The sequence below is a fragment of the Zalophus californianus genome, chromosome 13, assembly GCF_009762305.2.
Source record: "Zalophus californianus isolate mZalCal1 chromosome 13, mZalCal1.pri.v2, whole genome shotgun sequence".
Lineage (NCBI taxonomy): Eukaryota > Metazoa > Chordata > Mammalia > Carnivora > Otariidae > Zalophus > Zalophus californianus.
The window spans coordinates 73,389,320-73,402,324 of NC_045607.1; the positions used below are offsets into that span (position 1 = coordinate 73,389,320).

The window sequence follows — 13,005 nt, forward strand, 5'->3', positions numbered from 1 at the left end:
ACCTGAGCCAAAGGCAGACGCTTAACGACTGAGCCACCCAGGTGCCCTCATGTCACATTTCTGCTTAAAACCCACAGTGCCTCTCCATCCCACTCAAGTCTTTAAGGTCTCCTTTCTCCCCGAGCCATTCCCTTTCTCATTATCATTGTCTGATAGTGATACACTATTAGCCACATATGTCATTTGGAAGTTTGTAGTAGAAACATTAAATGATAAAAATAAGTAAGTGAAATTAATTTCAACAAAGTCTTTAACCCAGTATACCACAGATATTATCAATTCAATATGTAATCAATGTGAAAAATTACTACTGAGGTGTTTCCCCTTTAATTTCATACCAAGTTTTGGGCATTCAGGTGCATTTTAGACCCACAGCCCATCTCAGTGTTGACCAAGCACATTTCAGGTGCTCCCTGGCCACATGTGGCTGGTGACTTCTATGCCAGATGGTATCCTTCTCAACTTCTCTCTTCCAGGTCACTTCGTTCTAGCTGCTTTGACCTCCTTGTTCAGCCTCTTTGCGATCCCTATAATAGGTGAGACACATTTTTACTTCAGTGAGGTTGCCAGCTTCAGAAATTAAAAATACAGGACACCCACTTAAATTTGCATTTCAGATAGATAGCAAATAACTTTTTAGTATAAATATATTCCAAATATTGCATGAGGGATCCTGGCAACACACAGGGACACGCTGGCATCACATGGCACGTGCTGGCATTTTATCTGCCTGCCCTAGACCTCGGGCCATTTGCATTTGCATTTCCTCTGCCCTCTGCCTGCAATGCTCTTCCCCCGTTCCCACACGTCCCTTGCTCATTTGTGTCTCAGCTCACAGGCCTTGGGGAGGCCTTTACGCATGACCCCATAGCAAATACATCTGTGTCTCCACATCATTAATAATTATTTCCTTATTCTACTTTATTTTTAGCACAACTTTGTAGTTTTTTAAATCTATTTTTGTCTATTTAAAATCTATTTTTTTGTCTATTTTTTTCCACCGCCATTAGAATATAGCTTCTGTGAGAATAGAACATTTGTTTTGTTCCTTATTGTCTCTCCAGTGTCAAGAAAAATGCCGACACATAGTAGGCATTCAATAAATATGTGTTCAGTAAAAAGGGGAAGATAGTGGAAAGTGATACATATATATATTTATAGTCATGTATTTCTGAGTTGGACATTCATAGAATAGGATCTTGACTCTGTTCCTTCTCAGGTGTCTGACTCTTAATTTCCTAAAATGTAGTTTTATTATGCATCTAAGGGACTAAGGTGAGGATTTAGAAAGCGTTTGCCATATAATAAGCAATAGTAGTGGTGGTAGGAACAATGATGATAGTAATAGTAAATAACAGCAATAATTTTTGTTCTTCAGGTTGACAATTCCTTAGCTGTCTTCCAATTTCAAAAAATCTCTAAAAAGTGAGCCTTTTTTGAGAAGTTTGAGACATCTCATGTGGAGGCAAAACTGATCTCGAGGTCACCTAAGGCTATTTAGAGTCTGTATTTATACAACTTAGTATGACTTTATATATATCACTGCAGAAATGTTAATGTGTCTGATCACAGGCTGCTACCTCAGACCCATCTGTGGATAGTTATTTGCTATAAAGCAAATGTGCTATAAACTTTCTTATATCTGAAAAATTATCTGAATTCTCAAGTACATCTGGTCCCAAGATTTCAGTAAAGGAGAATAGACCTCTATCAGCCACTCACCAATTTTGAAGCATTGCCAAACAGGACTTCAAAGAACAGCCTATCCTGTTAGGACTGTCAAGTCTTCCTGCTCATTAGGTTACTAGTTTTCCCAGAAGATATGAGTCTACATTTTTCTTTTCCGCAATAATCCTAACATATCTAGGAAAAATTTTAAGACATTGTTTGGGAATACTCTGCTTGATTGTGTCTATTATTTTCCCAATCCATTGGAAATAGAGCACGGTAATGTAAATTATAGCAGTTCTGGTAAGCCCATTTTTTATAAAGATTTGTTTATTTATTTTAGAGAGAGAGCACAAGTGGGAGGGGTGGGGGAGAGGGAGAGAGAATATCAAACAGACTCTGAGCTGAGTGTGGAGCCTGATGCGGTGTCTGATCTCATGACCACTAAATCACAACCTGAGCCAAAACCGAGAGTCAGATGCTTAACCAACTGCACCACCCAGGTGCCCCTCGTAAGCCCATTTGTAAGTGACGGGTCTTTTGAGTGGAGATGGAGCTCTGAAATTACTAGCCCTTCAATTTTAAGGAGTGCTTTCTTTCTCAGAAAAAATCCTGATAGAAAGGAATTCATGTCCACCCATATCTAAAATGATGACTCAACTGGGTCTTGCATCCCCTTATCTTACAGTCCTGGGGTCAAACCTCAGTGCTATTGAACAGGAACGTGAATGCAATGAAGAGAGCAGTTGTAAGGCAGACGATGTGTTTATGGTGAAGATATAACTGGTGAGGAATATAACTGAGAACTTGTTGATTTTGCATGCTTTTATCCACAAATGCTTTCCCATATGGCTTCAGTCTTGTGTTCTGTACACGTTTTTTAAACTCCCCTGCAGTTCCTCATCCTCTCTAATGGTTGCAAGTGTGCTAATATTTTTTCTTCCTCTGTATCACATCTGTGTGACCACGTACGTTTCAGCCTAAAATATGTTCTCCTGCCCTGTCATGTTTAATATAATTATATTGATTTGATAGTGTTTGATTTCTTGGTAAAATCTAACAAACAAAATAATCCTAGGCGTACATAACTACATGATTTTCTCTTTTATGGAACGAATCACAGGATATATGTAAGATACATGTTATCTAACTACCTTCTCTATTTTAATGCAATATACTGCCATTCCTATCAATTCTTTAACATTGTCCCACCTGAAAATAACACCAACAATGGATTTCCTAAAGCATAATTGCTGTGGTCTGAATGTTTGTGTCCCCCTGTCCCCTTGCCAACACTTATATGATGAAATCCTAACCTTAAGGTGATGGTATTGAGAGACATGGCCTTTGGGAGGTGATTAGGCCATGAGGGCAGACCCTCATGAATGGAATTAGTGGCCTTATGAGAGAGTCCGGTGGAGGCTCGCTTGCTCCCTCTACCATGTGAGGGCACCAGGAGAACACACCATCTCTGAAGAAGCAGGCTCTCACCAGACACTGCATCTGCCAGTGCCGTGATCGTGGACTTCTCAGCTTCCAGAACTGTGAGAAATAATTTTCTGTCGTTTGTAAGCCACTGTGCATGGTATTATGTTGTAGCAGCCTGAATGGACTGAGACCGTTATTCTAAGTCTACCTTCTCTAGACCGCTCTATGTTTTGTGCTGGATAACTCGGCTGTTGATTTTAACTGTAGTTTGGACTCTATCCAGTTTGAAAAATAAATGCTTTACATTAATAAATAGGTAACATTTTCCTGTAAACACTAGTGAAAACTCATGGACACACTTAATGCTGTCTGTGACCCTTTTTGTACAGATCCCAGACTTACGGCTCTTAACTTACTGTGTTCCAATGGACAATAGCATCATCTATTTATTTAAGCAATCAAAGACATACTATGGCTAGGCTTTGAAGTGGACTTTGAGGTGAACTCTTTGATGGTTACACCTGAAAGCATCCTTAGTCTGACCACAAGAAACTCTAGGTCCATATTACTCTTATTTAGCCGCACAGTATGGTTCCAGTTCTCCCGGAAAGCACTGACTCCTTCACATGGAATAAAGTGCAAAGATGTGATGCCTGACTCATTCACTCCTTGACAATTATATACAAGGTTACTACAGAAGTGGCATGTGCTATTTTAATGACATGTCACAAGAGCTCATAGTTATGAGTCCAGATAGCTATTTTTAAACTAATTCTAACTCAATTATATAGTTTTATATATCTTGCTTCAATGTAAAAGAATCCCAATTCATAGGCATTTAAAAGAATTAACCTGCTAAGTGCATTTTTTACATGCAACACCCATTTACCAGTACTATGTATTTTTATATCAAGCTGTGTGACTCACAGTTACTGAATTATCAGACTTATAATATTTGCTTTCTTTGATAAGCTCAGATTTCTTTCCCGAACAACAAAACTCCATACTCATGGTGCAATCATTTTTACAATCTCACATCCTATATTTAGTCAAGAACTCAGAAGCACGGCTGACATCATGATGATGATTTTACCTCTTTTCCCAATCCTTCCTGAATGTCTTAGAGTGGTTTAGATCAGTGGTTCTCAAGCTTTGGCAGGCACCAGAATCACCTGCAGGATTCACTGAACCTGACTGCTGGGATCTACCCCAGAGTCTGTGATTCAGTAGCATTTCTGACAAGTTCCCTGGAGATGTTGATGCTGTTGGTCTGGGGACCTCACTTTAATAACCTCCAGTTTCTGTGGTCTTCCATGTCAGTGTTTTCTCAGCCCAGCACTGTCTGCCTCAAAAGAGAAGGAAATACCACCACCACCACCACCCAGAATTGCACTGGGAAATTTGAAGTCAGTTGGTATCAAAAAGGCAACTCTCATTCTTAGTGGACAACAACAATAAAAAAACAGAACCCAGACAAATGTACGTTTTGACTAAAATCCCTCCAATGCCTTTTGTGTGTTTGTTCTGACCAAAATAAAGACCTTGCTTTCTCAAGCTGAACTGTGCCATAGATCTTTCTTTGTTCTGGTTCTTTTCTCTCTCCCTTCTTTCCTCCCTCCCTCCCTCCCCTTGCTTCCTTCCTTTCGGTGATGTCATTCATTCTTTTTTTTTAAATAAGTTTAATTTTGAACAGTTCTCAGAGCCCTGGGCTATATTCACAGAATTATCTTTTGATTAGCATGTTATTCTTCTACTACCCTCTATTTTACAAAGGCCAGTTAAAAAGGACAAGCCCCAAAATTATAATAAAAATAGAGGAATATCCATTAAATGCTGTAAAAACTCAAAACAGCAATTTCCAAAACTCAAAAGAAGACTTTCCGTTGGTCCCGGTAATGTCATATTCTCCGAATTCCTAAAACCAGCACAAATAAACCACGAGCTCAATTTTTTAAGCATAAAAATAAACATAAGCCTATAGCTCTAATTTTGCCTTCTTTGATAACTGTACCATCACCGTGAAGAATAAAATCTAGAGTCCACTAAAGGTGATCAAACTCACCAAGATATAATTTCTCCCATTGTAATTAGGAACATTCCGTAATGAATAATTAAGTTCCTGCAATGATGATCAGTAAGCTCCCTACCGCCAGGGTTTTGTCCCATGCTTAGGAACACTTCCCTTCCCACCACAGAACATTTCCTCTGCTTCAGTTCTGGGACTGTTGGTCCGGGAGGTAGAGGAAACCTGTGCCCTGTGGTCGTGTGGTGGGGCTGGCTAAGGAAGGATAACTTTTCAATGCCGTGGCAATCAGTAGAAGACTCGGAGAGCAAGGAGCAGGAATGTAAGTAGATTCCGATAAGAGCCTGGTAAGAGTCTTCAGAAGTGGACCGGAATTGAACTTGTTCCAGCACAGTGGATTTTTTGGTTCCTGTTTCCAGAACTGTTCTTACCATTTCTATTTCCCTTTTTGGCCAAGTGTAATTGATTATTATTTTTTTTTTTTTGTCTGTCCCAGTCTTATTGTAATACCTGTCAGGAGAATGAATATATAATGCTTTTCTTTTCTCATCACTGTCCTAATATTGGCATTAGAAATAACTAACGTGCCATTCTGTATTATTAAGAGATTTGTTACATGAGTGATAACGAACTAACATTCCTTATCTCGTTCTCTAGTCCCATTTTGCTTGCAAGGGAGCTGGTTCAGATAAAAATTAGCTTTGTGCTTAGGTTGAATTCATTCTGTGAAGTGATACTATTCCAGATGCATTATAGGAGGATTCCCCTGTTCTGAGTTCTGATGTGGGAGGATTTATTTAATGTAAAAAAAAAAAATGCAAAGGAATACAAATAGTAATTTCAATGCATTTAAAAGAATGAGACAGGCCTTGTTTTGCAAGCCCTCTTTTGTATGTGCTAGGAAATGAGAAAAATAGCACAAAAATCTCTACCATGAATTAAAGATAAAATCATTGGGAAGTGTGATCCATGAATATGTGTGTGTGTGTGCATGCTTGCATGTGTATTTTATATCCTTTACAACATAACAAATCTGCTAGATTTAGGTAACTGTGTAAGGCCATGTTAAAAGGATATATTGCCACATACTATGGATCCTGTTGTTCATGTGAGACGTTAAGCACAGAAATGTGAGGTTTGTAGAAAATAACCACTAATTTTTTTTTTTTTTAAATCTTGCTCACCTGAAGAATCCCCTTTGACTTCAAAAGGGAGATCCGTATTTAGGTTGGCAAGCAAATCTTTGCAAATATTTGTTAAACACACTTTCTGTGTACCACTCAGTACAAGCAAGGCCCGCAGAATGCTGCTGTGTGTCTAGAAGAGTTCAGAGGTCTGGCCAGACTTTTTGGAAAAGGATGTGTGTGTATGAGTGTATGTGTGTATGTAAAGTTACCACTTTAAAAGAATAACAGGGCAACCATATATTGCATGTTTACTCAAGGCCATGATCTATTTCAGTCATGATGCACATATGGCTTCATTTCTCTTTACAAACTATGTGATGTAGAATTTTATAATGGTATTTTACGGATAAGTTAAATGGCTCAGCAAAGTTAAGACACTTCCTCAATGTCACACAGTGGCAGAAGCATAATTGAAACCTAGTTCTATTTACCTCCAAAGTCAATGCATTTTCTGCATGATTCTCTAACATCTCAGTGTTGCAGTCTCTTTCTGAAGTTTTTTTTTTTTTTAAGATTTTATCTATTTATTTGAGAGAGAGAGAGCTCTCGTGCACACGAGTGGAGAGAGGGGCAGAGGGAGAGGGAGAAGCAGGCTCCCCACTGAGCAAGGAGCCTGATGCATGACTTGATCCCAGGACCCTGAGATCATGACCCAAGCGGAACCAACTTGAGCCACTCAGGTGCCCCATCTTTTTGAAGTTTTAAATGCAAAAAGACCTCAAAGAGGAATCATGTATAGCTGATTGTAGACAAACAAAAATTTGCATTTCCTTGATAGTACATAAGGTGTATTTTCTTAGGTCGTGAATTGCAACAATTTTTCAATTGTAATTATTGCACATCAAATATCCTACATGGTGGCACCTAATACAACATATGTATATAGATGCTTTGAAGGTGTTGCTGCTACTGTTAATAAATTATATTCATTCATATAAAGGCCCATTCACTTTTGTAAGCTTTTGGCGCAATAGCCTCAGTGTTTAAAAAAAAACACAAAAAACCAACACCCTGTCAGAGCAGGTAACTACACCCTGTAAAACCCTAATGTAACAAGAGTCTGCGATCTAGGATCACTATGTAGGTTTTCATAACTACTGGGTGGTTTGTGTGGACACTAGCTATAGAATTTAACAACTCTAAGATAATATATAATACTTCTCATTATGGAGAAAAATGTTCATTCCACAGCCATTGAAGGAAACGAAAATTTCCAGCCAGACCTAGGTTCAATGATATTGGGTCATTTGGATATTTCAGCACCAAACTTTAGGGCCACCAACCTTGACTTTTCGTTAGTTACAGAAACTAGTGCCCAATTAAAACACTCCTTGGCAAGCAACTTTCTTGAGCAAGGCAAACTAATTAATGTACGGAATAGGGAGAGAGCCATGCTTTAAATCATACTGTCTAACCTCAGAAGAAGGAATTGGTCAGTGCCAAGAATACAGCTGCAGAGGGTAGTGAACAATAAGGAATAAAATTTGTGCTGATATTAAATCTTACGTACCTGAAAGGGCATTGAATGACACTATAACTCATTCTTGGGTTTATCTGATAACTGTCAGAAAGTGGCATGTGTGTGAAATATTTTACAAATTTGTGCACCTAGCATTTTAGCTCTTACTCTATTTATATCTTGAAGTTACTGTTGTACTGGAATTGATGTTACTATTATCATATATGATTTAAAAAAAAAAACTGCTTCAAATGGTTTTGCAGTTAATGGAGGTGAATCTGGCTTGCTTTCTTTGATGTTTTTGTTCTCTTTCTACCTCCTGTATTCTACTGTGATATGATCACATGCAAGAAGTAAGCAAAGGGATCTCAATGTTTTCTTGAGCATAATAAGGGATGACATCGTCTGACATACTTTTTAATGATTTGCATCTTGAGAAAGAACCTATATATGATGGTGATTCTTATTGCTGCTAAAAAAAAAAAAAGAAAAAAGAAAGACTCAGTATATTTATAGTCACTTCCTGAGAGTTTGTCCTGCCTCTTAGTTCAATCAAAGCAAAAGTGGGTAATGTCTTCACAATCTGTAGGGAAATCTATGTGATTGTAGTGCATAACACACACACATGCACATACACAAGCACACAGAAATAAATCTCACCGGAATTCTATAAAGGGAGGAAAGGCTTTGGCTCTTTCTCCTTTAGAAAGAAGCATTTTGATTCTTATAGACATGTAGATTGTATTCAGTCCAGTCTTTTTTTGATAAAAAGAACTAGATATTCTTTAAAGAAGAAGTGTTTGAAGATTAAAAAAAAGAGGTATTTTGAAAATGACAGAACCCAGTACAAAAAAATAGAGCTTCACACATATATCAACCTGCTGATTTTGCTTATTAAGAAAAAGATGTAACCCTGAAGCCACATAGCTTAAAAAATACTGCTGGATATTTTTATTGTATCCTATGTACTGTTTGTTCCAAGAGATGCCACCTGCTTTTCTGTGGCCGCTCCTTTCTTTAGGGCTCTATTACTAAATCATATGTGTGTATATATATATACATATATATATGTGTGTGTGTGTGTGTGTGTATGTATGTATTGGCCATGTACTTGCTAAAAATGTTTTTTTTTAGACCAAGTACATTGGTCATGTACTTGCTAAAAAGATTTTATTTTATTTTATTTTATTTTAATTTTATTATGTTATGTTGGTCACCATACAGTACATCATTAGTTGTGATGTCGTGTTCCATGATTCATTGTTTGCATATAACACCCAGTGCTCCATGCAATACATGCCCTCCTTAATACCCATCACTGGGCTAACCCATCCCCCACCCCCGTCCCCTCTAAAACCCTGTTTGTTTCTCAGAGTCCATTGTCTCTCATGGTTCATCTCTCTCTCCGATTTCCCCCCCTTCATTTTTCCCTTCCTTCTCCTAATGTCCTCCATGCTGTTCCTTATGTTCCACAAATAAGTGAAACCAGATGATCATTGACCTTCTCTGCTTGACTTATTTCACTTAGTATAATCTCCCCCAGTCCCATCCATGTCGATGTAAAAGTTGGGTATTCATCCTTTCCGATGGCTGAGTAATATTCCATTGTATATATGGACCACATCTTCTTTATCCATTCATCTGTTGAAGGGCATCTTGGCTCTTTCCACAGTTTGGCTATTGTGGACATTGCTGCTATGAACATTGGGGTGCATATGGCCCTTCTTTACACTACATCTGTGTCTTTGGGGTAAATACCCAGTAGTGCAATTGCTGAGTCATAGGGTAGGTCTATTTTTATTTTTTGAGGCACCTCCACACTGTTTTCCAAAGTGGCTGTACCCACTTGCATTCCCACCGACAGTGTAAGAGGGTTCCCCTTTCTCCACAACCTCTCCAACATTTGTTGTTTCCTGCCTTGTCCATTTTTGCCAATCTAACTGGTGTAAGGTGGTATCTCACTGTGGTTTTGATTTGAATTTCCCTGATGGCTAATGATGATGAACATTTTTTTCATGTGCCTGTTAGCCAATGGTATGTCTTCTTTTGAAAAGTGTCTGTTCATGTCTTTTGCCCATTTTTTGACTTGATTATTTGTTTTTTGGGTGTTGAGTTTGAGAAGTTCTTTATAGATCTTGGATACCAGCCCTTTGTTTGTAGTGTCATCTGCAAATATCTTCTCCAATTCTGTGGGTTGCCTCTTTGTTTTGTTGACTGTTTCCTTTGCTGTGCAGAAGCTTTTTATCTTGATGAAGTCCCCAAAGTTCATTTTCCCTTTAGTTTCACTTGCCTTTGGAGATGTATCGTGAAAGAAGTTGCTGTGGCCGATGTCGAAGAAGTTACTGCCTACGTTCTCCTCTAGGATTTTGATGGATTCCTGTCTCACATTGAGGTCTTTCATCCATTTTGAGTTTATCTTTGTGTATGGTGTTAGAGAATGGTTGAGTTTCATTCTTCTGTATATAGCTGTCCGATTTTCTCAGCACCATTTATTGAAGAGACTGTCTTTTTTCCATGGCATATTTTTTCCTGCTTTGTTGAAGATTATTTGACCATAGAGTTGAGGGTCCATATCTGGACTCTCTATTCTGTTCCACTGGTCTATATGTCTGTTTTTGTGCTAGTACCATGCTGTCTTGGTGATCACTGCTTTGTAATATAGCTTGAAATTGGGCAACGTGATGCCCCTACCTTTGTTTTTATTTTCAACATTTCCTTGGCGATTCAGGGTCTTTTCTGATTCCATACACATTTTAGGATTGTTTGTTCCAGCAGTTTGAAAATTGTCATTGGAATTTTGATCGGGATGGCATTGAAGGTATAGATTGCTCTGGGCAGCATAGACATTTTAACAATGTTTATTCTTCTGGTCCATAAGCATGGGATGTTTTTCCATCTTTTTGTGTCTTCTTCAATTTCTTTCATGAGTGCTCTGCAGTTCCTAGAGTATAGATCCTTTACCTCTTTGGTTAGGTTTATTCCAAGGTATCTTATGGTTTTTGTCACTGTTGTAAATGGAATTGATTCTCTAATTTTTCTTTCTACAGTTGCATTGTTAGCGTATATAAGAAAGCAACTGACTTTTGTGCATTGATTTTTTATCCTGCCACATTACTGAATTGCTGTATGAGTTCTAGTAATTTGGGGCTGGAATCTTTTGGATTTTCCACATAAAGTATCATGTCATCCGTGAAGAGAGAGAGTTTGACTTTTTCTTTGCCAATTTGAATACCTTTTATTTCTTTTTGTTGTCTGATTGCTGTTGCTGGGAAATTCTAATACTATGTTGAACAATAGTGGCGAGAGTGGGCATCCTTGTCATGTTCCTGATCTTAAGCGAAAGGCTCTCAGCTCTTCCCCATTGAGGATGATATTCGCTGTGGGTTTATCATAGATGGATTTTATGAATTTGAGGAATGTTCCCTCTGTCCCTATGCTCTGAAGAGTTTTAATCAGGAAAGGATGCTGTATTTTGTCAAATGCTTTTTCTGCATCAATTGAGAAGACCATATGGTTCTTCTCTCTCCTCTTATTAAAATGTGTTCTATCACACTGATTGATTTGCGAATGTTGAACCATCCTTGCATCCCAGGGATAAATCCCACTTGGTTGTGGTGGATGATCCTTTTAATGTATTGTTGGATCCTATTAGCTAGGATTTTGTTGAGAATTTTGGAATCCATATTCTTCAGCGAAAACAGTCTGAAATTCTCCTTTTTGATGGGGTCTTTGCCTGGTTTGGGGATTAAGGTAATGCTGGCCTCACAGAATGAGTCTGGAAGCTTTCCGTCTGTTTCTATTTTTTGAAGCAATTTCAGGAAAATAGGTATTATTTCTTCTTTGAATGTTTGGTAGAATTCCCCAGGGAATCCATGAGGCCCTGGACTCTTGTTTTTTGGGAGGTTTTTGATCACTGCTTCAATCTCGTTACTGGTTATTAGCCTATTCAGGTTGTCAATTTCTTCCTGTTTCAGTCTTGGTAGTTTATAGGATTCCAGGAAGGCATCCATTTCTTCCAGGTTGCTTAATTTATTGGTACATAGTTGTTGATAATAATTTCTAATAATTGTTTCTATTTCCTTGGTGTTAGTCATGATCTCTCCCCTTTCGGTCATAATTTTATTAATTTGGGTCCTTTCTCTTTTCTTCTGGATAAGTCTGGCCAGTGGTTTATCGATCTTATTAATTCTTTCAAAGAACCAGCTTCTAGTTTCATTGATCTGATCTACTGTGTTTCTGGTTTCTAATTCATTGATCTCTGCTCTAATCTTAATTATTTCTCTTCTAATGTGTGGCCTAGGCATCATTTGTTGCTTTTTCTCCAGTTCTTTAAGGTGTAAAGTTAGTTGGTGAATTCGGGATTTTTCTATTTTTTTTGAGTGAGGCTTGGATGGCTATGTATTTCCCGCTTAGGACCTCCTTTGCAGTATCCCATAGGTTTTGGACCGATGTGTTTTCATTCTCATTGATTTCCATGAATTGTTTAAGTTCTTCTTTGATTTCCTGGTTGACCCAAACATTCTTGAGCAGAGTGGTCTTTAGCTTTCAAGTGTTTGAATTTCTGCCAATTTTTTTCTTGTGATTGAGTTCCAGTTTTAAAGCATTATGGTCTGAGAATATGCAGGGAATAATCTCAATCTTTTGGTATTAAGACCTGATTTATGACCCAGTATGTGGTCTATTCTGGAGAAAGTTCCATGTGCGCCCGAGAAGAATGAGTATTCTGTTGTTTTAGGGTGGAATGTTCTGTATATATCTATGATGTCCATCTGGTCCAGTGTCATTCAAAGCTCTTGTTTCTTTGTTGATTTTCTGCTTAGATAATCTGTCTATTGCTGAAAGTGGAGTATTGAGGTCTCCTACAATTTACATATTATTGTCAATATGACTCTTTATTTTGGTTAACAGTTGGCTTATGTAGTTGGCTGCTCCCATGATGGGGGCGTAGATATTTACAACTGTTACATCTTGTTGGATAGACCCTTTAAGAATGATATAGTGTCCTTCTGTGTCTCTAACTACAGGCTTTAGCTTAAAATCTAATTTGTCTGATATAAGAATTGCTACCCCAACTTTCTTTTGAGGTCCACTGGCATGGAAGATGGAGCTCCATCCCTTCACTTTCAGCCTGGATGTATCTTTAGGTTCAAAATGAGTCTCTTGTAGACAGCATATGGATGGGTCCTGTCTTTTTATCCAATCTGCAACCCTGTGCCATTTTATGGGAGCATTTAGCCTGT

At 38.2% G+C, this 13,005-nt stretch overlaps 1 long non-coding RNA gene across 1 annotated transcript in view; it reads left to right on the top strand.

The window, feature by feature from the left end:
• Positions 1–5,332: 5,332 nt before the first annotated feature.
• LOC113934018 overlaps positions 5,333–13,005 on the top strand; it is a 66,051-nt gene continuing 58,378 nt past the window's right edge. The window contains exon 1 of the long non-coding RNA XR_003523571.1: positions 5,333–5,441. This is a non-coding gene — a long non-coding RNA (uncharacterized LOC113934018). The remainder of the gene's footprint in view (positions 5,442–13,005) is intronic.